This window comes from Xenopus laevis, chromosome 5S, assembly GCF_017654675.1.
Source record: "Xenopus laevis strain J_2021 chromosome 5S, Xenopus_laevis_v10.1, whole genome shotgun sequence".
Lineage (NCBI taxonomy): Eukaryota > Metazoa > Chordata > Amphibia > Anura > Pipidae > Xenopus > Xenopus laevis.
The window spans coordinates 127,948,810-127,976,620 of NC_054380.1; the positions used below are offsets into that span (position 1 = coordinate 127,948,810).

Genomic DNA, 27,811 nt, shown 5'->3' on the forward strand with positions numbered 1-27,811 from the left:
AATCCTGCTTCATGTAAATAAACCATTTTCATAATAATATACTTTTCTAGTAGTATGTGCCATTGGGTAATCATAAATAGAAAATTGCCATTTTAAAAAAAATCACTGTGCACACAAACATACCAAACATGTTAGGTCACATGAGCCAATTAACAGACAGAGTTCTGTCTTTTGCTTCCACACTTCTTCCTGTTACTAAAATCCGAACTTGCGCACAGGGGTAGCGTAAGGTTGCGGAGTTGCGCTAGCGTTGTTTCGCTATATAAAGCGAAGTTGCGCTAGCGAAGGCTAATTTGCAAACGGCGCGAAATTCAAATTTCAATGGAGGAACACGTATCTGCACTACAAATGCCTAGAAAACCTTCAAATCTGGAAATAAAATTTTTATTTTGCCCTACACATGTGCCCACTGTCTAGGTAAGTTGCCATGAGTCAGGAAATGTAGGGGGGAGGAAGGGGAGCCCCAAAAATTTTTCAATCTTTTTCAGCCTATCAGCCATCATGTAGAAAACACGCCAGCGTTTTTTGGGACTTAGAAAAAATTTTGACTTTTTTGTAAACAATCCCTATCTACTCTATTGCGCTTCGCCAGGTCTGAGGTGGCGAAGGAAGTCTAGCGTAAAAGGTATCGTTCGCTACACTGCGCAAGTTAGTGAATTTGCGTAGTTTCGTCGCTAGCGAAGATTCGCCTGGCGTAAGGTTGCGAAGTAACACTAGCGAAACTACGCCAGCGTTCGTTAGTGAATTTGCGCAGTAGCGAAAATGCCAAATGCTAGCGAATTAACGCTAGCGTTCGGCGCTTCGCGCTTTAGTGAATTTGCCCCTTTGAAGTCAATGGACGTCAAAATTATTTTGACGAAAATCAATTTTGACGCCCGTGACAATTTTTATACACGCACCTATTTTGGCCAAATGCATTAAAGTCAATGGGTGTACAAATAATTTTGATGCGCGACAATGTTTATGCGTGCGACTTTTCTGACGCGCACCCACATTTTTTGACTAGGCAGATTTTTTTGCGGCAGTCTCAAAACGTGTAAATTTGCAGCGAATTCGAACCTGCTGAATTTATTCGCCCATCACTAGAAATGTGTTGTACATGAAGTGCCACTGGCCTTACAATATACTATTACTGTTAGTAGACTGAGTTTTCCACTGGCTCACAAGCCTTTTAAAGATGTTTTTTTTTATTTTAATAATGTGTTGATTATGTGGCTGACGTTGTGCACTCCAATCAGTGCAGTCAGTTTAGTTGAAGTGCAGTAAAATGTTTTGTTGAGAAGCCCCTTATTCTCTCTGTGGGAGATACTGTTTGCTAGCCAAGCAATTTGTCAATAGCCTAAAAGTACATAATAATCTCCATTTTAATGAGGCAAAACATGAGACAGACAACAGATAAAGGTGAGCATGAAATGTCAGCTGCCTCCATATAATTCACACAATGACATTTCGATGGTGTGTGCTTCAAATGCTGGGAACAAGACACTGACGTGGAAAGTATAAAATTTCATGTTAACCAATTACAAGCTAAATGTAATGTTTGATTTGGAAACGTCAGATCTAAGCAGGTTTGGGGAGAGAGATTGAATTTAGAACATTTGTAAGACAACAACTGTCTATTTTTTTTAAAGGAGAAGAAAAGGTTAAAACAAAGTAAGCATTATCATAAAGTTCCACCTCAATATACCAGTAAACCCTCAAAGTAATGCTGCTCTGAGTCCTCTGTCAAAGTAAAACGCAGCATTTCTTTCTTTTTATTGTGTACACATGGGCTTCTGTATCAGACTTCCTGTTTTCAGCTTAAACCTCCAGGGCTAGGGCTTGAGCATGCTCAGTTTGCTCCTCTCCCACCTCCTCTCTGCTGTAATCTGAGCCCAGAGCTAAGAGTGAACAGGGAAAGACTCAGGCAGGAAGTGATGTCACACCAAGCTGATACTGCAGCTGCAATCCTATCTAGAGCTTCTAGAGCTTTTTACTCAGGTATGGTAAAACATTCTACATAATAAATATAGCATTGCATCTATTGGCAATAAAATGCCTTCATAGCCTTCCTTCTCTTTTAAGGCCCCCAATATCTTTTTGTACCTTTTACATGTTACCCAAAATACATAAGGAAGGAAACCCAGGGCGACCCATCATCTCTGGCATTGGAACATTAACTGAGGGCATATCTGGCTGGGTAGAAAACATCCTGAAGCCAATTGTAAGAAAAACATCCAGCTTTATACAAGGTACCACTGACCATTTAAACAAACTGGCCAATATAGGTCCACTTCCAGAGGGCACCATCCCAGCTACCATGGATGTGGAGTCTCTGTATACCAACATCCCACATGAAGATGGTATTGCAGCCTGCCAGCATTTCCTAGAAAAAAAACAAATGCCCACAGTACCAACTCTACAACTGATCAGATTTATACTGACACACAACTACTTCTCACTAAGGGATGCCATATACCGCCAACTGTTGGGAAGTGCTATGGGAAGCAAAATGGCACCTCAGTATGCCAATCTGTTTATGGCCCAGTTAGAGGAAAATGTCCTGGCTTCCTGCAACACCAGGCCCTTAACCTATTTACGGTATATAGATGACATACTTATCATATGGACAGCATCAGAAAAAGAACTATTGACATTCCACCAAAGATTTAACCAATTCAACCCCACCATCAACCTTACCCTTAACCACTCTTACTCATACATCAACTTCTTGGATACAACCATCTACATCAAAAATGGAACCATACAAACATCCCTATACCAAAAACCAACAGGCCGTCCTGCATATCTTATGTGGGACAGTTTTCATCCTCATCACATAAAAAAATCAATTGTGTTTAGCCAGGCTCTGAGATACAACCAGATTTGCTCAAACCTTGATGACAGAAATAAACATCTCCATTCCTTACGGAAAACTTTTGTTAACCAGGGATCCCATCTGCAGGTTATTGATGATCAAATCCATGGAGCAACTCAAATACCCAGAGACACACTCTTGGATTACAAAGAAAAGACAGAAAACAACAGGGTACCTATTGTAGTTACCTCTAACCCACAACTGAACATTTTTAGAAAAATAGCCAGAGACCTGCAACTTATGCTCCATACAGATACCCGACTAAAACAAATATTCCCTGAACTACCTATCTTGTTTTATAGACAACCACCTAATCTGAGGAAAATGATTGTCAGAAGTCTCTTCCTAAAACAACTAAAGCAGGTACATTCCCTGCAACAGCAATAGATGTGAAACCTGCAAATTCATCCTGTGCAAAGATCAAGCTGATATTCCGAATACACAAAAAGTCTACACCATTCTGGACCACTATTCGTGTGCTTCATCTAATGTGGTATCCATGATTACATGTACTGGGTGCTCTACAGGAGGCAGATACATTGGTGAAACAGGACAAAAATTGTGCACAAGGATGAACCATCACAGACATAAAATCAACACCAAATCATGTGATACACCAGTGGGGCAACATTTCTGCAGTCAAAATCACAGTCTTTAGGATGTGCAGGTCTTAATTCTAAAAGGGAACTTTAAAACTGAACAGGAGAGGAAGATTTATGAATTCAAATGTATGGAGTTATTTAACACATTAAAACAGGGCCTTAATTTAGGGTCAGGTTTCATGTCACACTGTGTTACCTGACTGAATCCAGAATCCTGGACTATTTACAACCCACCCTAATTCATTGTATTATCTCTACATTTGATCTCTATCTATCTTTAACTTCCTAATTTATTACCCATGAATACCTTTCACTGATTTTTATTGTTAGTCAATATAGGTATCACTTCTACAATTACTTTTTCATTTGAGCATGCCATACGGTACCCAAATAGTCAAGCACTGTAAGCTACGGCACACAACAAGACCAAGGGAAAACTTCAATGCACATTTTACATATTAAGAATAAATGCCATACCCCTGTTTTTTACTGCTACTCACACCTACTCTAAATAACTGTAATTCTTTATTAAGTGATATAAAGAACAGATATTAGTCTTTCCTTACTTGGTGGTTAGTCACTAAAACTCGACTTTTTCTCACCGTATTAAAAAAAAAAACAAAGCAACTCCCAAACCTGAATCCCCTTTATTTATCAATCATTTGTCTCGAAATATATGATGCAAAAAAATTACAAAAAATCTAGGGGCCCATTTACTTAGTTTGAGTGAAGAAATAGAGGAAAAAAAGTTTGAATTTCGAATGGTCGAATATGGCTACTTCGACCATCGAATGGGCTACTTCGACCTTCGACTACGACCTTCGACTTCGAATCGAACGATTCGAACTAAAAATCGTTCGACTATTCGATAGTCGAAGTACTGTCTCTTTAAAAATTTCTTCGACCCCCTAGTTCGCCACCTAAAACCTACTGAGGCCAATGTTAGCCTATGGGGAAAGTCCCCATAGGCTTCCTAACAATTTCCTGATAGAAGGATAATCCTTGATCGATGGATTAATATCCTTCTAATTGTTTGATTCTAAGGATTTAATCGTTCGATCAAATGATTATTCCTTTGATCGTTCCATCATAGGAATAGCACAAAATCCTTCGACTTCGATATTCGAAGTCGAAGGATTTTACTTCGACCCTAGGTAAATGTGCCCCCTAGTGTCAATTCGAATAGTGCAACTTTTTCAATTGGACACTACAAAAACTCAACTTTTTCAAGCTGTCGTCTGAAAAACTCGAATGACTAAGATTTATCGAATGAAAACAAGTGCAAACAGCCCCAAAGAACCATGACGATATAAAACATGTTCCAAAGGTTAAAGGGACCACCTGCCATTGATAAATGATTTCGACAGATTTTAGCTGAAGTATTCTTGGATTCGAATGATCAGTTTATAATAAATCTTGAAAAATGTATGGGTTTTTTCCCCAACTAGAAAAATTTGAGTTTAAATAAATAGGCCCCTTGGTGTTTCTTTTGATTCCTTTCTCCTTGTCTAATAAAAATCATAAAGTCAATTGATGCCTATTTTTCAATGGTTTCTTTTCATGAGTTTTTACAAAGGTGTTACCGGCCTTCCATAGTATTGGTATTGGTCTAGTTATGGTGTTATGATCTCTTTACAACATAGCAAATCTCCAGCTTTAGCTTTTTCCTAACATTTGCAAGTCCAGTGGTGTGTTTTAATTTGACATAAATTCTTCCATAATTCACACCCTCAGCTTTTATGTATACAGTTACGGGACCTGTTATGCAGAATGCTCTGGATCTGGGGTTTTCTTTCTGTAATTTGGAACTTCATACCATAAGTCTTCTAAAAATCATTTAAACATGAAATAACCCTAATAGGACCACCTATAATGGATAATTATATCTTAGTTTAGATCAAGAACAAGTCACTGATTTATTATTATGGAGAAAAAGGAAATAATTTTTGTAAAATTTCAAATATTTGTCTAAATGTAGTGATGGGCAAATTTATTCGTCAGGCGCAGATTTGCGGCAAATCTGCATGTTTCGCGCCAGCGAATAAATTTAATAAAATTAAATGCTGCAAAAATTCACTAGCGATAATTCCGATGTCGGAATTGTTGACAGAGAATTAACGGACGCCCATTGACTTTAATGTGCGACAAATGTCACCGGCATCAGAATTGTTGCCGGCGTCAATTTTGATGCCCATGAATAGACCCCAATGGCAAAAATGGCAAAATTTTAGTTTCACAAATTTTTCGCCCGTTTCGCGAATTTCAAGGGAAATTCGTGAGTTTTGTGGCGAATCAAAACGGGACAAATTCGCCAATCACTAACTAAATGTAGTCTATGGGAGACAGCCTTCCTTTAATCTGGATAGCGAGTTTCTGGATAACGTATCCAATATATTTAATTACAGAGACAGAACTCAGAGACAGAATGGCATCTTTATACAGTAAATAGGTCTTTTCTGGTGTAAAATTTAATACACAAAATGTGCCTGTTGGATTCCTGCTATTATTACACTGTTGATATTTCATATCTTGTCTCCCATTCCCGGAAAAAGTAATTTCTTGCGCAGGCATTCCAACTTAAATCCCCTTAACCTGAAAGGATGATCCCATGTCATCAGCACAGCCATCCTCTCAAGGCAAGGAGAGCCATGAATGTGTGCATAATTGCATTAAAATGACAACATGAAGATAAATGGCCTTATTCAATTCACGCGGCGGATAATTTGCCAGTGTGCTGTATAAGCAAGGGTACAAATTGCCAGCTCCTGTGTTTTATAATTGAGATTGTACATCAAGGGCAAGTATTAGGCACCAAAGGACATTTTTTAGACTAGATATTGTTCAACAGCCTAATAAATAATGAATAAATAGAGGATCTAGATAAAATGCTCGTATCATCATCCAGATTTACTTGTGCGGACACTGTCCACTTGGACTAATAAATACTGATTTTCAGCAGAAATGACTGATATACCGGGGGTGGGGGAGATTTAATGAAATTAATAAAAAACAAGATGACTTATGGAAGATGCTCAGCGGCAGCGTCACTAACAAGGGCACGTCTCTCAAGTGAAGGAAACTTCTAATGATTAGGTTCTTATGAATGTTTGAGAAAACAGTAGCAGGGTTAGAAGAGAAACCCCCGCTGACTCTCATTTTATGGTTCTGTGGGGCACTGCTTTTGGCCTCTATAATTTACTTACGTGCCCATTAGTCTGGCAGCCATACATTGTGATTAGAGACATACAAGAAGCGTTATTTATGTTCCACATCTAAAATTCAACCCACCCCTGGAAATCTCTTTATTATTTCATAATTTCCATAGGCATAAAAGCACATTATCTTTCTCATTTGAATGCGATGCATTACCAGATTAATTCATAAATACACGGCGGGATCAGAACAAACTCTAGGTTTTTATGGGCCCCCTTTTTGGTCACTATTTGGACTCCACCCACTTTTACTGAATTTTCAGGAAAATCAAACCATAGCATTGGGGGCTAAATTTGCTTAACATCTTGCACTGCAGGAAGGGGGTATTAACACCATATGTGCAATTTTAACCGAGAGCTGTGAATGCTGCACTACAAGCACATTATGGGGAAAAGGATTCAGTAACCTAAAGTACATTATATTCAGAGACTGTGAAGTACTCAAGACATACAAAGGAGCAGTAGGTACTGATCTACCAATCACATAAAAAGAAGGCACCACAAGCATTATAAAGAACATTATATAGTAAGAAGCAGAGGGCACTGGTACACCAAATACATACATAGAGAGCAATTTATAATGTATAAATACCCCCAGAACTTATATCAAGATGGCACCATGGCAATTCCATGTATAAATACCCCCAGAATTCATAGTAGGATGGCACAGGCGCAATTCCATGTATAAATACCCCCAGAATTCATAGTAGGATGGCACAGGCGCAATTCCATGTATAAATACCGTATATACTCGTATATAAGCCGACCCGTGTATAAGCCGAGGTACCTAATTTACCTAAGAAAACTGGAAAAATTTATTGACTCGTGTATAAGCCTAGGGGCTGATTGAAAATCAATCTGTACTTTGTACAGGAACGCTCCTCTAGTCATATAGACAGCCCTGCTGAGAATAAGGATTGCACTTCCCCAAGCAAACCAAAGGCGTCCATTGTATATGCTCTGAAAAGTGTAAGGCTAGATTATTACACCTTTAAAATAAATGAGAATGCCAGTCTGAAGCAATTTAATAAAGAAACAGATAATAAAAGATACTGCCCAGTATGAACTTCAAATATGATGCAGATCCATTTCTGATGAGACCCATAAAATATTAATGCAGGATTCTCCAGTACACCCAAGAAGCACACTGTGAGTTTGACAGTGATTAAATGTACTACATATATATTGAGAGTTTGAAATGCTTTGAGATTAATAACATGGTGAATCCAAACAGTTTGTCTCCTATGTGGAAGCAGCAGCTCACATCAATCGCGTAATATCGGATCCCTCACCTCCCTCTCCCATAGCGCATCAGGACTCTGTGACTGACGATCGCCGCCCGGAGCAGGTGCAGGAGCTCCGGGCGGCGCGTCCTTCCCTGCCGGCGTCCTTCCAAAATGGCGGCGCCCATGGCCGCCACGTGGGTAGAGGCGCCGGCGCCGCTACCCACGTGGCGGCCATGGGCGCCGCCATTTTGGGAGCGACGCCGGCAGGGAAGGACGCGCCGCCCGGAGCTCCTGGACCTGCTCCGGGCGGCGATCGTCAGTCACAGAGTCCTGATGCGCTATGGGAGAGGGAGGTGAGGGATCCGGTGAGGGATTGCCGTATGACCCGCGTATAAGCCGAGGTCGAGTTTTTCAGCACATTTTGGGTGCTGAAAAACTCGGCTTATACGCGAGTATATACGGTACCCCCAGAATTCATAGTAGGATGGCACAGGCGCAATTCCATGTATAAATACCCCCAGAATTCATAGTAGGATGGCACAGGCGCAATTCCATGTATAACTGCCCCCAGCATTCATGGCAGGTTGGCACTAAGGTTGTAATGGTAAATTCAAATTCAAATTCCAATTTTCACATTTTTTTTGGTCAAAACTAACAAATTTGAATTTAAAACCACCAACTCGAATTTGAAGTCTCGCCCCTGGAAACAGTTCTAATTGGACTATTCTCCACCTAAAACCTGCCGAGCTAATGTAGAAGTCAATGGCAGAGTTAATATTAGTAATGAGCCAAATTTTTGCCAAGTTTTGCTTTGAAAATGACTCTCCATAGACTCCAGTGTGGAGAAAAAAAAACTGACAAGCAAAAGTCGTGATTTTTTTGAAGGAAAACTCGATTTTTTGGCCGGGATTATTCGATTGAATTTTAGACGTTCTCATTTTTTCATAAATAACATACCATTCGAATTGTGAATAGAATTGAATTTGAGTTTTTAAAAATGCACATTACTCTAAAATTTGACCTTTAAATAACTAATGATTGGCGAATAAATTTGTCAGGCGCGTCTTCGCAGCAATTTCCACATTTCGCCGCTGGCGAATAAATTTGCAAAACTGCAGCGGAAAAAATATTTTGGACACGCGTCGGAAAAGTTGATCGCGACAAGTCACCATTTTTCGGATGCCCATTGACTTTAATGCCAGCGCCAAAATTGATGCATGCGTCAGAATTGATGCAGGAATCAAAATTTGTGTTTTGAAATTTTTTTGACGTTTCACGAATTTTGTGGGAAATTCTCTAATTTTTCGGTGAAGCGAAAAGGGACAAATTTGTCCATCACGATAGATAACCCCCAAGGTCTGTGATGGTATCGGAGCTGAAGAATCCCACCTAGAAGGCTAATAGTCCTTGCAATAAGCAATCGTTTTATTAACCAAAAATCTAAATGATTTATTTAAAGTGATTTTGTTTTATGTTTAGAAATGCTACCATCAGGATACTTCACTGTAGGGCTGTGTTATTGAGGTATGGGCAGTATTACATTTCTGCTACAAATATTGCTTTGACCTCTGTGCAGAAAGCTCCCTGTTGGCCTCATCTGACCAATTCCAACATTGTACCTGGGTCAGTCTCATATTGTTTTGGCTAGTAATGGGCGAATTTGCGCCGTTTTGCTTTGCTGAGAAAATTGCGAAAAATTAGCGAAACGGCGCCGGCGTCGAATTTTCGCGGGCGTTTCACAAATTTATTCGCTGGTGGCGAATCGCGCAAATTCGCTGCGAATTCGCGCCTGCCAAATAAATTCGCCCATCACTAGTTTTGGGTAATTTCAGTTTTTTTATGTCTGCTAATAAACTGGAGCTTGGATGAAAATTCATCTTTTAGCCAGACCATGATGCCTGTCAGAAAATTGCTAAATACTTCTGCAAAAGGCTGCATTTCCATAGATAAGAGCAAAGTTCAATCAATCAGAAAAGAGAACGGAGTAGTGTCTCATTTGTATTTAATGTTAAATATTCCAATGTGAGCAGTGGCGTAACTAGGGAGGAAGCAGACCCCGCAGCTGCGGGGGGGCCCGGGAGGAGAGGGGGCCCGGCCGAAATTGATGTCCTCCTGACCTCCTGGCTCTTGGCTGATGAATGCAGCCAGGCCAGCATCGCATCGATCTGTCCGTGTCCGTCAGACTCAGACGTGACTGTGACATGATGACATATTCCGTCGGATCCGTCCCCAGTCCTCCCCACTGCCACTGGCCAGGCCCTACCTCCTCCAGGCATACTCCATACTGTGTTCTTCCTTCCGGCTTCCGCCCTCCCTGCTCCGTACTGCGCCGCTAAGCCGCATGTTACTTCCGCCCTCTCTCTGCTCATCTGACGTCTGCGTCTAGCCAGGCCCTCCCTCTTCCTCTGTGTAATCGCGTGTGCCGTGTGGACGCAGTGCGCACGTTGGGAGTCGGACGGTGCAGGTGAGGCAGGGAGAGGCCCGCCTGGCTGCCTGTGTGTGTAGTGACTCACTGTCTGTCTGCAGAGTCGACCTAAAATCAATGTGTGGGAACTGGGAAAGGAATACGAATGATGCTGCAGGGACAGGGGGGTCAAACGTTTTGAGGGGATTTGAAAGTGTGAAAACTACAGATGGGGGACAGGAGGAGAGAATTGGGGAATGGAAAATTGTAAAAAAAAAAATTGAAATAAATCATAAGGAAAGAACTAAGAAGAGACCAGATAGAACACAAAAGGGGAGCAGTATAAAAAGTGCAATAAGATATTTTAACAGAAAAGGAACTGAGATTAAACAGGTAAAGGGGTTTTATAGAAAGGGAGAGAAAATCATTATTATCATTAATAACTGGTTTCCTATTAATAAAATTGGGATCATATCACTGGCCTTCATATATATTTATCTTTATTCCCTATTGATAACAAGTCCAGGATAAATTGGGGGGCCCATAATTTTTCTTTTGCAGGGGGGCCCTGTTACTTCTAGTTACGCCACTGAATGTGAGCAGGACCAACGTCCCCACTGGGGGAAGCTGCACTAGTGGCTGGTTTTTACTTTATGTAACTAGTTATGGGCAGATTTATCAAGGGTCAAATTTCGAAGTAATGGGAGGTTTTTTGAACTCCCATAACATCGAAATGCGAATAAAAAAAGACCAACCGAAATGTATTTAAAAAATCTACGTTTTTTTTGCGGGTGAATAGGCTGTATTAGATCATTCAAATTGAAGTAAGAACGAATTCGATCTAATTTGATTCAAAGTATTTAAAAAAAAAAAACAGTTTGATTATTCAAAGTCCCCCAATTGACTCCAGATAGGTTCTAGGAGGTCCCCCATAGGCTAAAACAGCAATTCGGAAGGTTATAGTGGCGAATAGTTGAAGTTGAAGTTTTAAAGAGACAGTACACAATAAATTTCGATATTAAAATTTTCGAATTTTTTTCAAATTCATATCGAATTTGGACTATTCCCTAGTCGAAGTACACAAAAATAGCTCGAAATTCTAATTTTTTTATCGTTCGATCGAGACGAAGGATATCTATTCAACCAAAAAAAAAACGTAGAAAAGTACTTTGGAAGGTCCTCATAGACTTCTGTAGCTTTAATTTGGCTGTGGAAGTTTTTTTTAAAGAGACAGTACTTTGATTATCTATTGGTCGAATAGTCAAACGATTTTTACTTTGAATTGTTCGAATCGAAGTCGAATGGTCGAATATAGCCTATTCGATGGTCGAAGAACCCAAAAATTTACTTCGAAATTTGAACTTTTTGAAATTTGAACCATTCACTCGAGCTTAGTAAATCTGCCCCTAAGTGTGTTGCTCCTGTGTCTTCCTGGTTCCCCCCCCCACACACACACACACAAACTTCAAAAACATACAGGCAGGTTTTTGGCTCCTGATAAAATTGACCCTAGTGTGACCTTAGATTATAAGCTCCATGGGGACACAGACAGTTGTTATTTAGTTGTTATTAGGCTATGAGCATAGGAGTTACCCTTGTATGTACCAGCTCCGGCTTGTTTTATGAGGTCCTACAAAATAACAAAGGAAACTTACCCTCTCACGATACTCAAGTGAACCTCTTTCACAATTCTCTCCACGACTTTCAAAGGATTTTTCACCAAACTCTGATCCAAATTATTTCCTCTGGAACTCAAGAGAATATAAAAGGAATAAATAAAGTTAAAGCAACATAAAATCATTTAAAGGGATACTATCCTGACACACCTCTTCTTTTGATAAATGGGTATGTCACCTTTAAAAATATATCCAATTCTTAGCCACATTTTCATTGGTCAGGGAGGTACAATTAAAGGGGATCTGTCACCCATGCATAAAAAGCTGTATGATAAAGATCCTTTGCAAATTAAACATGAAACCAAAATAATTGTTTTTTCATCATAGCTGTCAATCATGTATTGCCTGCCCCATCTTTATAACTCAGGCCCTCTCCCATGTCATGGTCTATAATCACGTAGCCTGTGCATTTGTTTCCCATTCTGGCTCATACACAAGATTTTGGGGGTAATACAGAACTTTTCTCAATAACGATGTCCCAAAATGGCTCCTGCCTGCTTTGCTGTAATTGTGAATACTGAAGTGAACAAAATGTAAATAATTAATATTGCATAAATAAAGTGTATTTTGCTTGTTTAACATGAAAGCAAATAATTATTTCTTAGGGTAACAGGTCCCCTTTAATTTCTTATGCTTCTATTCAAGCCTTTCCTATTTGTTTTCCAGTCTCTCATTCAATCCGCTGTCTGGTTGCTAGGGGAAACTGGACCCTGGCCATCAGAAATTCTAGATGGGCGAGCTACTGAACTAAAATATAAATAAAATAAATAAATAAATGAAGGCCAAATGCAAATTGTCCCAGAATATCACGGTCTACATCATATTAAAAGTTAAAATGCGAACTACCCTAGACTTTGATTAAAGGGATCCTGTCATCAGAAAACATGTTTTTTTCAAAACACATCAGTTAATAGTGCTGCCCCAGCAGAATTCTGCACTGAAATCCATTTCTCAAAAGAGCAAACAGATTTTTTTTATATTCAATTTTGAAATCTGACATGGGGCTAGACATTTTGTCAGTTTCCCAGCTGCCCCTGGTCATGTGACTTGTGCCTGCACTTTAGGAGAGAAATGCTTTCTGGCAGGCTGCTGTTTTTCCTTCTCAATGTAACTGAATGTGTCTCAGTGGGACATGGGTTTTTACTATTGAGTGTTGTTCTTAGATCTACCAGGCAGCTGTTATCTTGTGTTAGGGAGCTGTTATCTGGTTACCTTCCCATTGTTCTTTTGTTTGGCTGCTGGGGGGGGGAAAGAGAGGGGGGAGATATCACTCCAACTTGCAGTACAGCAGTAAAGAGTGATTGAAATTTATCAGAGCACAAGTCACATGACTTGGGGCAGTTGGGAAATTGACAATATGTCTAGCCCCATGTCAGATTTCAAAACTGAATATAAAAAACTGTTTGCTCTTTTGAGAAATGGATTCAGTGCAAAATTCTGCTGGAGCAGCACTATTAACTGATTCATTTTGAAAAAAAATTTTTCCCATGACAGTATCCCTTTAAACAGCGTTTAATAGGAGGCCACTGTTCCAGTCATGGAAATATCTTGTTTATTGGACAGGTTTCAGCATTATAAGGATACGTCTACAATCACTAATTATATTAAAAATCATCATCAATAAACAGAGTGAGTCCCATTGAAAGACATATCAGCAATTTTGCCTTAGAAAGGTTAAGTTTGCCTTTAATGTCCTGCTATAAGAAAACACAGGAATATAATAATAAAAACACATCTTTCTTGTTTATGAAAGTGAATGTTTTGCACATGAAGGAGCTAGAGAAATACACTTGAAGGGAAGCAGCGTGGGATTTCATGCAGACATATACTGTAGATGCGGTACATCATCGATTCTTTCAGGCTGCATGTCATATTTCATTTGCATTATTCTCGCATGAATGGAGATGGGATTCAACCGCCTGCGCTTAGACAAACGCCATCTTGGCAAATAAGGCAAAAGAAGCAATTCTCAAAACATTATCATGTCAGCTGCCATATCACTTGTGCAGCTACAGTGCTCGGTGGGAAGAGAAAAACCCAACTGGGAGTCAATTATTGCAACCAAGGGCTCTGACATGTTATTGTTTCAGTCATTCTAGTCATTTAGGGCATTTTCAAAAATAATTTGCCAGAAGATATTCTCGTGGGGTTTTTCAATAATAAATGTAGATAGCAGGTAGAAGTGCTGCCTTTGACCGAGGTTTGATTCCAGCCTGGACATTACCTGCAAGGGTGTTTGTATGTTCTTCCAGTGCTTGTGTGGGTATTCTCCAGGTATTCCAAAAATATACAGGCAGGTTAATTGGCTCCTGATAAAATTGGCCATAGTGGATTTTTTTTGGAGCAGGAAGAGCCATTCATGAACACAAGCTCAGAGGCAGAGGGTCGAATAGGAAATTCGAATTTTCAAATTGTTTCGGTTGTTTTTTGGTCAAAACTCACTAATTCGAATTGAGAATAATCCAAACTCAAATTTCGAGATTTGTCAAACCTTTACCCTGGGAATAATTAGAATTCCACTATTCGCCAACCTAAAACCTGCCACTGCAATGGAACCATAATAACATTATTATTATACATAATTGGTTTCAATATCTATTCTTATAGCTCAATATGCTGTTTATGCAACTCACAGCTCCTATTATTTTCTCTAGAAAGAAGTGCACAAAATGCCTGGTAAAAAGGGAGGAAAGGAACTGGCAAGTGCTACTTCTGCTTCAAGGGTCAGTTGACAGCATTCAGGGAGATGCCAAGACAAAAAAAATCCCAACAAAGAAGTGACTTAAAGAGCCAGCTGTCTTTCAACTGCCTTCCTGGCTACCTACGAGTTCCAGGCAATTGAATGAAGTGAACAAACTTTGACACTATAAGGGCTAAATGAAAGGGAGCAATCGCTGCATGGAATATAGAGCAGAAAACTGAAGAGCAAATCCTTCCACAGCTCTAAAGTCACAAGCTGGCCTTTTAGTACTTTTTGGGCAATGGGACAGCTTTCATTATTAGCAGCAGACACAAAATAGATATTACAGTTGGGTATTTAACCCTTGTTAAATATTTTAAAAGGGCCGTGAAATGTTTTTCTCTGACATTCAAGCTTCATAAAACACGAAAGCTTGTCAAAGATGCAATCTAGAAAAGCTACGAGGGGCTCATTTACACCTGCAAAGAGGGGAGCAGTCATTGTGCTTATTGAAAGCACTCATTATCTTAGCTCAACAACAGGCTAGGGATGGGCGAATTTGACCCATTTCGTTTCGCCAAAAACTCGCCACCGTCGAAATGTCGCCGACCCCGATTAAAGTCTATGGGCGCCAAAAATTTTGTTTTTTTATTTTGATGCACAATGTCATACAAGTCTATGGCGTCATTTTTTCGGCGAAACAAGGCGAAACAATTTGCACATCCCTACAGGGCACCAGTCCTGCCCCACAAGTGTACAAGTGCTTCAAAATTTCTAGCATTAGAGTGTCTACAGAGTAAGTCAGGGATCCCCAACCTTTAGAAACTGTGAGCAACATTCAGAAGTAAAAGGAGTTGGGGAGCAACACTAGCATGAAAAATGTTCTTAGGGTGCCAAATAAGGGCTGTTATTGGCCATTTAGTAGCCCCTATGTGAATTGACAACCTACATTAAGGCTCTGTTTGGCAGCCAAAACTTGCCTCCAAGCCTGGAATTCAAAAATAATCACCTGCTTTGATGGCACTGGGAGCAACATCCAAGGGGTTGGAGAGCAACATGTTGCTCACGAGCTACTGGTTGGGGATCACTGGAGTAAGTAGTTCCAGCAGTCTGGACCCCATGTTTCCCAAGCAACCGAGGGGTCTGCTTCCTCTATATTTATGCCACTGCATTCATTAATGATAATTGGGGCCAAAGACGTATTGCGTTAGGTATATGCGCTACTTACACATACATGGTAACATTTACAGGTATTGAATTGAAGAGCTAGATTACATGATGGTGCATGATTTAGCATTTAATGGACTTTCCTGTATTCCTCCCATTTGCTTAGGATTGTCACTACCAGGACTTTTACAATCATTCATAGAACCCCAGAGCATTAATCATTCACATTCTCTCATTGCATTGGATTTGCAAATGCTTCGTTATATAACTCTACAGACATCAGACTTCTATCTCATGAGGAATTCTTTGAAATCAGCAGTTCTTCAAGTTCTCTAATTGCACAGAATGTCCATGTATTTCTATGAATGCAGCAACTGTATGTAGGGCGCACTTGTTTCACGCTCAGTGGCATTATTGTGCTTTTTCTTTAGAAAGACACACACATAGCAAAGGAAGAGCCCTCATTGCATTCTGAAGGGGCTAAAAGCAAAAGTGATCTGGTTTAAATAGTTCATTAGTGTCCAATCCATTTGGTGGAGGCCATCTGGAGAACTTTATTTGTGGCATTACCTACAGAAAAAAGTTGTAAAAAATGGCCACTGTCAACGGGGGTTGCCACCTTTTTGTGCACGGGGCAGGATGATAGCATATAGCGGACAGGGTCATGACATCAGGGGTGGGCTCATGACATCGCACTCAGTGATTGGATGATTTTCGCATCAATCAAGGAGAGTACCGTCCAGATTTCCTTATTTGGAAACCCGGGCAGGCAGTTTTGACCTGGACAGCCCTAACGAAAGCCTGCCTGTCAAAATAAGACAAGTGCCAATCCTAACTGTCAACTAGTCCTGTGAAGTTTTATTCTCAACAATATACACCGATGGATATATCAAGGAACTGATTTCCTTTTATGTCTGTGAGTAACGCTATTAAAATAATGCATAGTATGCACTTCATAAAGTCCTAAAATTTGTGATAACCCACAAATTCCTAATTCTTCAACTCATGAAGTCACGTAATTTAGATGCTGCTTCTATCTGGGATTGTTGGTAGAACTAAGGACATAGTGGCCAAATGTGTTGAGTGCAATTGTAGTGGGTGGTTTCCCCAAAAGATCTGTTAGAAATATTAATGGGAAGTTTTAAACTCTATAGCTGGGGAATGTATCCCATGGCTGCTGCTAGAACCTTCTTAAATTGTTACCAGAATGGCACATAACCTTAAGGGCAGGGGCACACGAGGTTACTGGGGGAGATTAGTCGCCCAGTGACAAATCGCTTCTTCTTCCTCGTGGGGCAACTTTGGACGACTTTGGAAAACAAAGTGCTTTGAGTGCCATCTCATTGGCAATTTAGAATCTAGCTGGCAGAGAGGCAGTTCGGGGGGATTAGTCGAAAGAAGAAGTGATTTGTCGCTGGGCAACTAATCTTCCCCAGTTGCTCCGTGTGCCCCTGCCCTATAAATTCCCATGTAGGTGATTATTTAAATTCCTAGATTAAAAATGTCAGGTTTAGGGAGTAGAGCTAAGCTTTATTAAATAAACATGAACACCAACATGCATTTTCATATAATCTGGTCTCCCTTGAGCAAATCTGGAAAAATTCCTGCATGGGATTTGAAGTTTCCACCATGTCAGTTTAAAGCGGGGTTATATAATAAAAGGCACTTTTTGCCCAGAAGAAGTAGCCTATAGCAACCAATCAGCAGAATTTATTGGTCACTGGTTTAATATCAAACACCTCATTGTTTGCAATGGGATACTGCAATGGGATAAAAGTGCCTTTTATTGCATATGGGGAATATTCCAGCAGGGGGCTGTGGAAAGGCAACACTGTCATATTGGATGTTTTGGAGCCACACATTTGGGCAAGCTGGGACGATTGGCTCTTTGATCTCTTAAGCAAAGAAAGGAGTTGTGAACCTAGAGCTGCAGGGGGAGGACAATTATGAAAATAGGTGGATTATAGTGTAGGATCCTTATCTCCTCTTCCTAATGATACCAAACAGGGCCAGCCTATACTATTAGGAGGGATGATTTCTGCGGGGCTGGAATATGAGTTTGGCATCATTCTGATTGCCCACATATGTATCACAGCGTGACCATATTTTCAGTATAATACTGGGTACAGACAATAACCAATATTATATTGCAGACACGGGGCTGAAATAATCATATCCAGATGTTAATGTTGGCAATAAGGGAATGTCCCAGCAGGGGATAAAATCGCCAAAAGACCCTATAATTGGAGCTCATACTTGAGGGCCCTAGTTTGTTAGGAGCTTGTACCTAGGTTTCCAACTCTTGCCTCAAGAGGACACAATCTAGTTTGGTATGTATCAGGTTTCTCAGTATTTTAATACCTTTTTATTTTATTTATATCTGTATCTGTAACATAATAGCCAGAACACTACTTCCATCTTTGCAGCTCTCTTGGTTTCCACTGTTTGGTTACCAGGCAGTAACCAATCAGTTACTTGAAGGGGGGCCACATGGGTCATAACTGTTGCTTTTGAATCTGAGCTGAATGCTAAAGATCAATTGCAAACTAACTGGGAGTTAGAGAGCTGAAAAGCAGGAAGTAGCTTTCTGTCAATTATGTTATACATCCAGTCACTCCAGCCTTTATACATTACATTTTTGGCTAACTAAATATATTAGATACATTTTTTATTTTGCACAGCCTATCTATTTACCCAGTTTTTATTTTTACATTGAACTGTTTCTTTAAGGTTTTTTTTTTTTTAAATAATGCATCAAGGGGAGGGAGAGGGGAAGGGGGCAATGGCTGAAAGTTTAGTGGGGCTTTTGGTAAGGGGGGTTAGTTCTCCTTTAAGCCACATCCAGAGTCTCGTGTGGCTGAGTCGTCTTTGTGATTATAGACTATAACAGCTAGAATTAATTGTCATTATGCCATGAGCACCCAGCTGAGTGTTAGACATTAATAGAGCTCTTCTGACTTAGAAGTGACAACTAATTCGGCACATAAAGTGCTAATAGAATATATATTCAGCTGTATAGGCCTGAAAATGTTTAACATGCAGCTCAGAACACTTTCGTACGCTCCTTTTTCATGCAACATTTTTCAACTGTCCATTACATTTTTTTTAGAGACAAATTAATGGGAAAAATGAAAGAGGTATTATGGGTTTAAATAATTATATTAACTGCCTGAAACTAAGCAGGAACATTTCTTTGGTGGAATGATTGAGAATGCAGGTATCAAACAGCAATACAAGCCATACCCAGATGTGCAAAGCCACAACCCTGATTTGCTTAATACCCAATGTCCAAACAGCCCCAACTTTCTGGCTCTGTCATTTTGGAGACTCTCTTTATTTCGGTGGCCTGTCATGTTACCTAATTGCAGAAACCCAGAAGGGCCACTGTAAAGATCTGAGGGTTTACACCATTATTGATTTGGATGTCTTTACAGACATTGATAGTGGACAAATCCAAAAGTAATGCTTTGACTACTGTTATGCTAGATTTTGTGGGAACAAGCCATGTTGTCATCGTCATGCCTTTTTGTGCCAAGTTTATTGACACTGCTGTTGTAAATGAGCCCTTATATGTAGTGATGGGCGAATTTACTCAGCAGGCATGGATTTGCGGTGAATTTCCGCATTGAGCCGCCCAAGAATGCTTTCGCGAAACCGCAGCAAAAATTCGCCTTGAAAAATTCACTGCAATAAAAAAAATTTGCCGCACGTCAGAATTGTTGCTTGTCAAAATTATTATTAATATTATTAAAGACACCCATTGACTTTTTGCGTGGAGACAAAAGAGTTACACTTATAAAAATTCATGTCAAAATTGTTGCATGTGAAAATCATGACACCCATTGACTTCAATGCGTTTCGTTAATTTTTAACCGTTTCGCAAAGTTTTCCGGAGTTTCGCAAATTTTTAGGCAAAGCAAAATGGGACCGATTCGCCCATCACTACTTATATGTGTTTCCAACTCTTCTGACTGAGTAAAATCAGAGAACTCCACAAAGGCCAGGATAACATTTAAACTTCATACTTTATTTATGCATTTATGGACATTTCAGGATCGCATTCATGTCACAGAAAGGGGAATTTTTTCGCCTTGTTTCACTGCGGAAATGATGCCCATAGACTTTCATGGTGTCGTGCGCCAAAAAAAGACGCACGGCAAAAAATGACAACAATTCAACAAAAAAATTTTGACGCCCATAGACTTTAATGGCCGTCGGCGACATTTCGCTGGCAGCAAATTTTTGGCAAAACTAAACGGGTCAAATTCACCCATCCCTAGACACAGACCTTGCCTACGTTGGGGCACCATGATACATACTCTATGATTGGATACATATGCTGTCTGGGGCAGGACTTCATGTTGCAGCACGTGAGAGTGGATTTTCAACTCAAAGAGTTTCATCATTCGCCGGTTATAACTCATCAACTCCCATTATGATTGGGCCACTAATGGAACTGCATTCTCAAGGTGCATCAATAAGGCTACCTAGTCAATACAGTTTGTACCCTTAGCATTACTTTGTGGTCATCAGGGCTCCTACACCCATTTGTATTCTATGCATCCAAAGAACTCCTCTTTCTTGCCGTGATTCAAAAATGGTCTATTCTTCACGTATGTCTGTATCATTTTCTGTAAATGCTTTCCCACAGGTGATAAAGTGAATGGCTGGTGGAGAAACCCATGTGTCGCTTTAGTCTCCTAAAGTTTCCTCTTGAGGGCACTTCAGGTGATTTTGGAAGATTGAAGCAACATATGGGATTTACCACCAGCAATTCACTTCATCGCCAGTGAAAAAGCATTTACAGCTTAGTCGCCGGCAGAAGAGGAGAATTATCACAGGCGATTAATCTCCTGGTGGACCATCAGCCTTATAAGGTGAAGTTAATTTCACAGGGCACATCATTATAGGCTTATTAATACATTTACGTTTATCATTGGCCTCAGACCACTCCATTGGATTAATTTGCACTTGATTAAAGAAAGCTTGAAAAGATTGAATTTTTGTGTTTCTGGGGCCGTTTGCGTTCTCTCAGTTGCTTTTAATAAACCTTTCAAGTAATTGAAAAGGGAAAGCACATGATTAATTAAATGGCAAGCAAAAACATGCCATCCTTTTTCCCACCCTCGCCTTAAGATGAACACGGCATTCAAGAGAAAACACTACACCAAAGAATATTAAGGTTAAATCCATGTCGCCGACGTGTAATTAAATTGATAAAGACCTATTTGATTTCTGCCCGACTTTTCGAAGTGACACACATTTAATCAAAAATGTAGTGTTGGCGGTACAAATTACAACATAAGCTTAAAAGGAAAATAAATAGGACTTTTTAAGTCTTTTATCCTTAACGCAAAGTATATTTATATGGAATTGTTACTTTATTCACAAGATCTGGTACTCAATTTGTATCTGAGCAAATACACAACAAAAAATAGAAAAACAACAAAATATATCAATGCAGACAAAACAATCCATGTCCGTTTCTGACGAGTCTCACGCTAATTAATTGTTCATTTATACACAATATGGCCAAAAGTTTGTGAATGGCTGCTTGACCAACCTTTAAATGCAAATGCAAGGGTCATAATATAACATTGGTCCTCTCTTTAATGGTAAAACATTCTTCACCTTTTAATCTTCTGGGAAGGCTTACTACTAGATGTTGGAACACCATTGGGTGGGTTTTACTTCTATTCATATGTAAGAAGTTGACAATTAGAGAGAAGAAAAGAAACCTTGTTTGTGACTTTGTGATACCTTTAAATTATGATGCCCAGTTATGCAAAACGATTTGTAAAAAAACTAGGATAATTATCTCCTTTAGACCAATCAATTCACCACTTAATCCTGATTTAATAGGCCACCTCTTGATCAACTTTTTAATTCTTATAACTGGAACAATTGATTTAGCAGTTAAATGAATTGAGTATTTCTGTGAAATTAATTCATTACAAATCCCATAAATTCGTACAACAACCAATCAATTCACTCAAAAATTTAATTAATTCTTGTGATTGTGAATTAACTATAAAGTGCAAGTGCTTGTAAATTCATTAAATTGGTTATCTCACGCCATGAACTCTGTGTATTCCATTAATTGATGAATTATTCTATTGCTATAAATAACTTAAAAAGTCCCATTGCTTTTCAATTCATTATGATTGTGGATAAATTATAAAGTGCCAGGTCTCATTCCCCCCTAAAGCTTCTATTTCCATATTCAACTCTTTTAATTGTATTTCTGAGCCTGAAGTCTCTAAACTTCTCCTATCCTCTGCATCAACAACTTGCTTACTTGATCCTATCCCATCACCTCTACTAAAACAGTTTGCTCCTGCCCTTACTTCAGTACTTACTCATATATTCAATTCCTCACTAACTTCTGCTAATTTCCCCTCATTATTCAAACTGGCCTGTGTCAAGCCCATCCTGAAAAAGGCTGCACTAGGCCCATCCTGTTTGTCTAACTACCGTCCTGTCTCTCTCTTACCGCTAAACGTTCTGGAGCGTCTCGTATTCTCCCATATTACTAACTTTCTCTGCACCAATAATCTGCTTGACCCTAAGCAGTCTTTCAACCAGCACACTCCACTGAGACTGCGTTATGTAGAGTTGCAAATGATCACCAATCTGCTAAGGCCAAAGGGCATTACTCTATTCTAATTCTCGTGAACTTTTCTTCTGCTTTTGATACTGTGAACCATTCTGTTCTAATGCAACTTCTCCATTCAATTGGTATCCATGATCAAGGTGCATCCTGGTTCTCTTTCTACCTTTATGACCGCTCCTTCTCTGTTACTTTTGCAAACAAACCCTCTCCTCCTGTTCATCTTAATGTGGGGATACCTCAGGGTTCTGTACTTGGTCCTCTGCTGTTCTCCTTGTACACTCTCTCTTTAGGAGACCTTATATATTCATTTGGCCTTAAATATCACCTGTATGTCCATGACATTCAGATATATTTAGACACCCCCTCACTAACCGCTGATGTTCAGACCCAGATAGCAGAATGCTTAGTAGCTATCTCTTCCTGGATGAACCAACACCACCTCAAGCTAAACTTGGCCAAGACTGAGCTCATGGTCTTTCCACCCAAACCAAGCCCTTCTCTTCCTTTTACCATTACTACTGATGGCATGACCATTAAACCGGTTAGCTCAACACGCTGCTTGGGGTCATCTTTGACCAGTCCCTCTCCTTCTCTAATCATATTTATAATACTGCCAAAACCTGTCGTTTCTTCCTCTTCAATATAGCAATATGAAAGATACACCTATTTCTTTCACTAACAATAGCCAAAAAAAAACCAAAATCTTATCCCATGTAGACTATTGCAATCTCCTACTAACCAGATTTCCTGACTCCCATCTCTCTCCCCTCCAATCAATCTTAAATTCTGCTATCAGGATCCTTCTACTCTCTCCTAAAAGGGAACCTTATCAACCCCAACTAAAATTCTTTGTGTGACTGCCTGTTAAGCAAAGGATAGCATATAAACTACTTCTACTAACATTCAAAGCCCTTCACTCCTCTGCTCCTCACTATGTTTCTTCTCTTGTCTCGCTTTATGTTCCTGCCCGTCTTCTTCGCTTCTCTCAGAGCCACCTTCTCTTCACATTATCCACATCCACTGCCACCTTTCATCACAAAGCCTTCTATCTTGCTGCTCCTTCCCTCTGGAATTCCATCCCTGAATTCCTCGGTAAGGAATCCTCGCTCAGTCTCTTCAAGAAAAAACGAAGTCTACCTTTTGGAGCACTAGAACATTAGCCTAGTCCTGTGCCTACTGACTATGTGCACTTTTTCATTTCCAATTTGTGCCTGTATGTTAGCCTCCCATCCACTCCCTTCCCCATGTATACCTTTATATATATTGTACTTTTATGCACTGTACAGCACTGCGGCTCCTTAAAGGGCACCTATCACACACACCAAAATCAAACACATATTAACAATCTGACGAGTACAAGCTAAACACGTTTAATCAAACTACATAAATAGTTTTTTGAAAAAACTGCAGATTTTAAAAAAAAATCCCTTACTTTGTCAAATGGGTTCTTTCACTGAGAGAGGCCATATTGAGACTATAACAGAGACTATAATATGCAAATTTCAGGAGCATGCTCAGATTGTAACACTGCTTTGAGTATTCTACCCAGAATGCCTTGTTTAAGTAAACTCCTCCACTAGAAGTATCAGGATATTTCCCTATCTTGTCCCCTGCTGGTAAAGTCATTATGCAAATGAAGGGCACACACTAACTTCCAGCAGGTGGCAGCACTACTGAACAGCAGCTAACACACAGGTTTGGCTGATTTCAAAATATTTTCAAAAAATGATTTTCAAAAAAAATTTTTGACGCTGGCGCCCGTTTTTGACGCAGGTGTCGGTTTTTTTGTGACGCCGGCAAAAAAATTTTTTGGCGCCGGCGATTTTTTTCGGCGAATTTTCGCGGGCATTTCACTAATTTATTCGCTGGCAGCGAATCGCGCAAATTCGCCGTGAATAAATTCGCCCATCACAATATATATATATATATATATATATATATATATATATATATATATATATATATATATATATATATATATATTATATGTGTGTGTGTGTGCCAGTACCAGACATAGAATGGCACCTTTTAGCAGGAATAGTTATTTCACCTGGTATTTTTTTTAATATATATATATATATATATATATATATATATATATATATATATATATATATATATATATATATATATTATATGTGTGTGTGTGTGCCAGTACCAGACATAGAATGGCACCTTTTAGCAGGAATAGTTATTTCACCTGGTATTTTTTTTAATATATATATATATATATATATATATATATATATATATATATATATATATATATATATATATATATATATATATATATATATATATATATATATATATATGTATATATACATACAAGCCCAAGACTATAACAGTTAGAATTAATTGTCATTATGCCATAAGCACCTGCTGAGTGTTAGACATTAATAGAGCTCTTCTGAATAAGAAGTGAGAACTAATACGGCACATAAAGTGCTAATAGAATATATATTCATTTCCATAGGCCTGAAAATGTTTAACATGCAGCTCAGAACACTTCTGTGTGCTCCTTCATAATGCAACATTTTTTATCTGTTCATTACATTTTTTTAGAGAAAAATGAATGGCAAACATGAAAAAGGTATTATAGATTTAAATAATTACAGGAACTGGCTGAAACTAAGCAAGACAATTAGTTTGGTGAAATGATTGAGAAGGCATATATCCATGATCTACTTCATAACTACCTTCCATATAGCCCCAGCCTCTTGGTTCTGTAATTTAGGAGTCTCTTTTAGTAATGGACAACATTTTTCGACAAGTGTGGTGGAGAATGATGCCCATAAACTCTAATGGTAAACAAATTTGTTGCACGACAAAAACATTTTGTCGCTCTTAGACTTCAACGCATTTTGCAGAATTTTCGCCATTTAATGGCAAAGCAAAATGGTCACATTGGCCCATCACTAGTCTCTCTATATTTTGGTGGCCTGTTTTGTTGCCTCATTACAGAAACCAAGAAGGGCCACTATAAAGATCTATGGGTAAAATACTTTATCAAAGTTTCATATTCATACAGACCCCTGGATTGAGTACAAGGCTGGCAAAAAACATGAAACATTTACAATTGCAGATAGCAAGGTGCAATTTCTAGCACACCATGTTTTTTCCCCCCAAAATGCAATGTTCTTCCCAAAATCCCAAATGTCTGCATGAAGTAATTTCTGATGTTCAGTATGTGTAAGAAACCTACCCTGGTGGTCTAGTGGGCAGCGGTGTCCACGCCACGTCCTTGGCATGGACGCCCACTGCGCTTCTCCTGTCCTGCCTTCACCAGCGCCATCTTGTTTCCTAGGGAGCGTGCAGCGCCTGCGCGCCTCTTAAAGGTACAAGCGTGCTGACAGTATTTAAGGCCCATTCAGACCTGTAGCCAGTGCCCGTTATAGGATCTTATCCTGTGGTTTCCTGAGCTTTGTGTTACCTGTTCCTGAATTTGCTATCCTGACTGATTATCCGTGTTTGATCCTGCTTGTTCCTGACTACTCTGCATTCTGTATCCTGACCCTTGCCTGCCTACGACAACTCTTCCTGCTTAACCCCTTGATTGACAACCCGTTCGACCCTTGCCTCCCTAACGATTCTGATATCCTCCTGCCTCAACCCAGCCTGTCGACCATCCTTCTGCCTTATCCAGTCTGTCTGATTATCTGGTTTTGACCCCTTGCTTGCCTAACGATTCTGTTATCTGCCTGTCCTGATCTGTTCTGTTCCATTTCCACCAGACGCCTTGTCCTTGACCTTCTGCCCAAAGACTCTTGCTATCCGGTCGTGCCCCTTTGCCAGCCAGAACTCCTCACCTTGTACCCCTCTTTAAGTCCAGGTGACACCGAATGAAGCTGAGGGCTCCTCCCGAAGCCCAAAGGTGGTCACACTACTGGTGAAGCCGAGCCGAGACCAGGGTCCTTGGCATTTGTTCTGGTATTGGGTGCCGGCCGTGACAGTATGTGAATGACATGTGCACCCTATTCTTTTGGCAAAACTGTGCAGTGGCGATGGACAAAGGGCACTGTAGGAACCCTGGAGGTTGATCAGAAGGTGGCAGTAGCACCAGGATTCCTGCGCCAAGAGCATATTTTGAAATGTGCCATTTGTCCACTGAACTTTCAAACGTAAATGAGGCCTACAGGTTGATTTAACATAGCAGGAAGATGTGCAAAGTGTGTTTTAGGGGCAGTTCTCCATAGTTATTTCCCCCAGAAATTCAGCATCATTGTCGCCTTGTTTTGTCTACCTCAACTGTGTGTGTGTGTGATGTGCTAATACACATACCCTAATTTTATTGTGAATTATTGCTAATTAGGTGCAAATTGCAGCTACCTTGTGCCTAGGGGTATCACTTTCAGCAATGTCAAATCTACTTATCACAGTAGCTGTACCAGCTACTGACACATTATGAGGTTGGAACCCCGGGTGGTGGTAATTCTAGGGTTCCTAGTGTCAGAAGATGCCCCATGCTCATTATTCATAAGAGCAGACTTGGGAGGTGCCAAGCAGTGTATTTAGGGGCAGGTTCCTTTAATGACCACCATTAATATGTGCACGAATTTGTGTACATGTTAATAAATTGTGGTCTTAAATTATATTTTTGGGACTTTGCACCTTGTTCCCGATAATAGATAACCCCTTGAGCTACACTTACTGCAAATGCTCCATTGTCCAACAGTGAAATAACTGAGTATAATAAAAGTGATCACTAAAATGTGTTGGTTCAGTTCTTTCTTGTTGTACTGGGTACTTTAGGCCAAAGTCCACTTTTAGCTGTGTTTCAGTAATTGTATCTGAGTTCGGATTTGGCACCAGCTTCAGATTCTCCTGTTCCATTGCTTTTAATTTTGTGAGAACGAAAGGTTATTAATCATTTTGCTTCCAGTGCTGGAAGGGCTAATTAGCTCTGATTTTCAATTATCCTATTATATCTTCTTGGAGCCTTGGGTTAAAAGGGAACCTGGCGTCCTGGAAAAGCCTCAGTGTGAGTGTGCTGGACCGAAAAGCAGGGGTACTTGCCAACATTAGAGAAGATTAATTTAAGCAACCCAATATAAATCACACCCCACTGAGCACCATCCAACTCTGCCCCATCAAATCATTCCATCTGACTGAAGGTGCTTACACACTTACACTAATGATACACAATTATACAGTGCATTTCTAACATTGAGTTTAGGCTACTTAACCAGAAGGATAACAAAGGAAAGAACAGCAAATTGAGACCATATAGGACTGCACCAAAAAAGGAGTAAAATCAAACCCTAAAAATAATATACAGATGAAACAGTGTATTGATTTCACATGGCACACAACAACCCCTTAGTCACAGTATTCATCTCAATGGAAAAAAGAATAAACTGCCTATTTAAATGAA

At 39.7% G+C, this 27,811-nt stretch overlaps 1 long non-coding RNA gene across 2 annotated transcripts in view; it reads right to left on the reverse strand.

Moving 5' to 3' along the window:
• Positions 1-27,811, reverse strand: part of LOC108718253 — a 115,718-nt gene that overhangs the window by 12,783 nt on the left and 75,124 nt on the right. For both annotated transcript variants that reach the window (XR_005961655.1, XR_005961656.1), the window contains exon 3: positions 11,957-12,046. This is a non-coding gene — a long non-coding RNA (uncharacterized LOC108718253). The remainder of the gene's footprint in view (positions 1-11,956; positions 12,047-27,811) is intronic.